The 5,854-nt window shown below is 36.6% G+C and overlaps 1 pseudogene; it reads left to right on the forward strand.

Moving 5' to 3' along the window:
- Positions 1-4,568: 4,568 nt before the first annotated feature.
- Positions 4,569-5,372, forward strand: LOC103258671 (annotated as a pseudogene).
- Positions 5,373-5,854: the final 482 nt, after the last annotated feature.

Genomic DNA, 5,854 nt, shown 5'->3' on the forward strand with positions numbered 1-5,854 from the left:
GAGACTCCAACTCAAAAAAAAAAAAAAAAAGACCGATCCTTCAACTCAACCCACTCAGACAAAAATAAAGAAAAAAAAATTTATATATATATATTTGAGTTGGAGTCTCACTCTGTCACCCAGGCTAGAGTGCAGTGTCTTGCTTACGGCCACCCCAGTGTTGACCTGCTGGGCTTAGGCAATCCTTCCATCAGAGTCTTCCAAGTAGCCTAAACTACAGGCACACGCTACCACGGCCCTGCTAATTTTTTTGTTTATTGTAGGAATAAGGTCTCACCAAGTTGCCCAGGTTATTCTTGAATCTGTGGGCTCAGGCAATCCCCCCACATCGGCCACCCAAAGTGCTGGGATTACAGGCTTGACCCTCCACACCTGGCCCAGAAAAAATAATTTTTAAAAAGGCTTTGAGAAATATGGAATTTTTAAAGGAGAACAAACCCATGACTAACTGACATTCCTAAGAGAGAAGAAGAAAATGGTATTTGAGGGCATAATCCAAGAAAACTTCTTCAATCTTACTAAAGAGATCAACTTGCAGATACAAGAAATACAGATAACGTCTACAAAATGTTATATGAGATGACTAGCCCCAAGGCACATTGTCATCAGATTATCCAATGTCAATGAGACAATAAAATCTTAAAGGTTGCTAGAGAGAAAGGCAAGACCACCCCTCAAGAAAGACCCATCAGACTAATAGTGGACCTTAGTAGATTCCTTAAAAGCCAGAAGAGATTGGAAGCCCCCTTTTAGCATTCTTAATGAAAAGAAGTGCCAGCCAAGAATTCTTACCCCACCAAACTAAGCTTCAAAAACAAAGGAAAAATAGTCTTTGCCAAACAAGCAATTGCTAAGGGAATTTGTCACCACCAGAATGCCCCTACAAGAGATGTTTAAGGGATTTCTAAACATGGAAACTAAAGAATGATACTTAACACAAAAGCACATAACCCACAGACCCTGTAAAGCAATCACAAAACTAAGGTTACAAAGCAACTAACTAACAATACTGTGATGGGAACAAAACCCCACATATCAATATTAACCTTGAATATCAATGGCATAAATGTCCTCACTTAAAAGACATGAGAGGCAAGTTGGATAAAAAACAAAGTAAGACCCATCTTTCTGCTATCTTCATGAGATCCATTTCACTTCTACTATCACTCATAGGCTCAAGATAAAGAGATGGAGAAAGATCTACTACACAAATGGAAAACAAACCAAAAAAAAGCACAGTTGCTATTCTTGTATCAGATAAAACAGATGTTAAACCAACAACAGTAAAAAGGACAATGAAAGGCACATAATGATAAGGTATTCAATTTAACAGGAAGTGTTAACTATCTTAAATATATATGTACCCAACATTGGAACACCCAGATTTATAAAATAACTATAACTAGACCTAAGAGACTACTTAACCATACAATAATAGTGGGGAGATTTGAGACCCCATTAACAGCTTTACATAGATCATCAAGGCAGAAAACTAATGAAGAAATTATGGGCTTAAATTCAAACTAGACCAATTGGACATCAATAGAAAATTTCACCCAACAATTACAGAATATACATTCTTCTTATCTACACATAAAACATATTCTAAGATTGACCATATCCTCAATTGTTAAGTGAGTCTTAAGAAATCCTGAAACATTGAAATTATACTAAACACTATTTCTGAAAACAGTAGAATAAAAACAGAAACCAGTACTAAGAGGAACCCTCAAAACCACAAAACTATACAGTAACTAAACCACATACTTCTCAGTGACTTTTAGGTAAACAATGAAATCAAGACAGAGATTTTAACAATTATTTGAAACAAATGAAAATAGAGACACCACATACCACAACCTCTGGAATGTGGCACAATCAGTGCTAAGAGGAATGTTTAGAGCACTAAATGCTAACATTAAGAAGACAGATCTCAAATAAACAACCTAATGTCTCACCAAAGGGAAATAGAAAAACAAGAACAAACTAAACCCAAAGCTACAGGAAGAAAAAAAGAAAGAAAGAAAATCAGAGCAGAAATAAATGAAACTGAAATACACATACGCAAAAACCATTCAAAGGATCAATGAAATGAAAATTTGGTTCTTTGAAAAGATAAACCAGAATGACAGACTGCTAGAGAAAGAGAGAGAGAGAGAGAGAGAGAGAGAGAGAGAGAGAGAGAGAGAGAGAGAGAGAATTCAAATAAGTACAGTCATAAATGAAAAAGGCAGCATTATAACTGAACACAGAAATACAAAAGATTCTCAGGGACTACTATAAGCACCTCTATGCGTGTGAACTACAAAAATTAGAGGAAATGGATAAATTACTAAAACGCAAAATCTCCCAAGATTGAAACAGGAAGAAATTGAAACCCTGAGTAGCCAATAACAAGTCCAGAAATTAAATCAGTACTAGAAAACCTACCACCAAGACAAGGCTTGGACCAAATGGATTCACAGCCAAATTCTACAAGATGTATAAGGAAGAGCTGGCATCAATCCTACTGAAACTATCAAAAAATAAAATTGAGGAGGAGGGATGCCTCCCTAATTTGTTCTAGAAAGCCAATATCATCCTGATACCAAAATCTGGTGAAGACATACAAAGAAAAAAAACTACAGGTCAATATCCCTGATGAACATAGACACAAAAGTAGTCAACACAATGCTAGCATCCAACAGCACATCAGAAAGATCATTCACCGTGATCAGGTGGGCTTTATTCCCAGGATGCAAGGTTGGTTCAACACATGCAAATGAATAAATGTGAACCACCATATATACAGAATTAAAAACAAGAACCACATGATCATCTCATCACACACAGAAAAAGCATTTGAGAAAATTCAACATCCCTTCATGATAAAAACCTTCAACAATCTAGGCATTCGAGGTACATATCTTAAAATAATAGAGTCATCTATGACAAACTCACAGCCAACATCATACTGAATGGCAAAAGTCGGGAGCATTCTTCCTAAGAAAACAAGACAAGGATGTCCACACTCACCATTCTGATTTAACATAATACTGGAAGTCCAAGTCAGAGCAACCAGGCAAGAGAAAGAAATAAAAAGTATCCAAATAGGAAAAAAAGAAGTCAAGTTATTTGTCTTGCAGATGATATGATTCTATATCTAGAAGACGTTAAAGATTCCACCAAAAGACTCTTGGACCTGATACCGAATTTCAGTAAAGGCTCAGGATGCAAAATTAACATTCAAAAATCAGTAGCTTTTCTATTAAACAACAACATTTAATCTGAGAACTCAGGAACACAATGCCATTTATAATAACCACACAAAAAAATAAAATATCTGGAAATACATCTACCCAAGGAAGTGAAAACTCTCGACAATGAGAACTACAAAATACTGCTGAAAGAAATCAAAGATACACAGACAAATTGAAAAACATTCCACGCTCATTTATTGGATGATTCAATATTGTTAAAATGTCCATAATGCCCATAGCAATCTAAAGCTTTAATGTAATCCCTCCCAAACTTCAACCATCATTTTCCACAGAACTAGACAAAACAATCATTAAGTTCATATGGAAGCAAAAAAGAGCCAGAATAGCCAAAGCAATCCTAAGCAAAAAGAACAAAGCCAGAGGCATCACATTGCCACACTTCAAGCTTTATTGCAAGGCTGCAGTAACTAAGACAGCATGGTACTGATACAAAAATAGACACAAAGACCAATGGAATAGAATGGAGAACCCCAAAACAAGACTACTGACCTACAATGAACTGATCTTTGACAACATTGACAAAAATAAACATTAGGAAATAGAATCCATTGATACATAAAAAGAATTATACATTATGACCAAGTAGGATTTATTTCTGGATGTAACGCTGATTCACCACTTGAAAATCAATTACTATAATTTATCACATCAACAGGCTATAGAGAAAAATAATATGACCATATTAATAGAAAAAGAGAAAGAATCTGACAAAATCTAACATGCATTCACGATAATAACTCTCAGCAAACTAGTAATTAGAGAACTATAACTGGAAAAAGAATATCTTCAAAAGCTTACAACTTAATGGTGAAGAATTGGAATGTTTCCTCCAATATCAGGAACAAGATAAGGATATACCTTCTCACCACTCTTGTTCAGCATTGTATTGGAAATCCTAGCTAATGAAATAAGACAAAAAGGAAATAAAAGCTATACAGATTGAGAAGAAAGTAATAAAAAGGTCTTTGTTTGCAGATGCCATGATTGTCCAAAGAATGGACCAAAACAAAACAAAACAAACAAAAACAACTAGAGCTAAAAAACAATTGCAGCATATTTGCAGAATACAAGATTAATATACAAAAACTGATTGTTTTTCAATATTCCAGAGGTGAAAAATTAGATTTTGAAATTAAAGACAATACCTATAGCAAGCAAAAGCAGTGTTAAGAGGGAAATTTATAACTAAATGCTTACATTAAGCAAAAAGAAAAGTAGATAATGTGCTGCTATGAGAATAGGATTCTGAGATGTTCTGTGAGTCCATCAGACTGAAAAATTCTGGGTCTCTTTCCCAAGGGAATCATGACCAAGATGTGGAATGGAGGATCTGAAAACTACAGCAGCTCCACCTATGGAGGAGCCGCAGCTACCCACAGTCTCACAGTGACTTTGGGTCACTGACAGCTTCTCAAGCTGAAAAAAATCCAGAGCCCCAGCCCAACACATTGTACCCTGTACCACATCCCAGATGCTTTCTGCCCCTCTGGTTGATAAAATGTTCAAAATTGACAATGTTGAGATTTCACAGGTCACTATTGGGATAATCAGACATGCAGAGAAGGCTCCAACAAGCAGTGTTTACAAAATAGATGACATGACAGCTGCATCCATGAATGTTCACCACCGGGCTGACACAACACGACTAAACACTATGGTTCCTTCAGAAATGTATGTGAAAGTGGCTGTCCACCTGAGATCTTTTCAGAACAAAAAGAGCCTGGTAGCCTTTAATATCATAACCCTGGAGGATATGAATGAGTTTGCCACACATATTCTGGAAGTAGTCAATGCACACATGACATTGAGCAAATCTAATAGCCAGCCCTCAGCAGGAAGAGTACCTATCAGCAATCCAGGAATTCATGAAGCAGGGAACTTTGATGGGATAGCTTCATGCCAGCAAATGGCCTCACTGTGGCCCAAAACCAGGTGGGTGAATTTGATTAAGGCTTGCCCAAGTCCTGAAGAATTGAACTTTCAGGATCTCAAGAACCAGCTCTCACACATGACTATGACTCCACTCAGGCAGGCTGTGGATTTTCTTAACAATGAAAGATAAGTTACTCTACTGTGAATGATAATCATTTTAAATCTACAGATACAGAATAACTGGATCAAACTGGGTATCTGAGATATTTTTCAGCAGGATCTATTTTCACAATCTGCTGCCTCCAGCTGTACATATGTTTGGCCAGGTGACTTCTAGGAAATAGATTTTGCCTACAAAAGTTCTCAATTGTTCAACTGGCATTCTTTTGAAATATACTATGTCTTTTTTTTTTATTTCAAAAGCAGATGGGCTATTGACAGTGATGTAAATCAGGGCCAAGTTTCTTGAAGCAAGTTACAAGTGAGCTAGTTACAGCATCAGAATAGGTAGAATTGAAAGAGGAATGCTGTTGATCCCTGGGAGTTTCTGTTCCTAAAATGTTTCCTGTTAAGAGAAAGTGAACAGGACTAGGGCCTGTGGGCAGAGTGCCAGCTGAGAAAACTGCTTGCCTCTGCCTCTTTTTGTTTCCCATTTGGCTTATGTGGTATTACTTTCAGAATTGCACTTACCTTCACCTGCATGTTTACATGAACATGCTGGT

This window comes from Carlito syrichta, unplaced genomic scaffold (assembly GCF_000164805.1).
Source record: "Carlito syrichta isolate Samal-C Ts95f unplaced genomic scaffold, Tarsius_syrichta-2.0.1 Scaffold302324, whole genome shotgun sequence".
Lineage (NCBI taxonomy): Eukaryota > Metazoa > Chordata > Mammalia > Primates > Tarsiidae > Carlito > Carlito syrichta.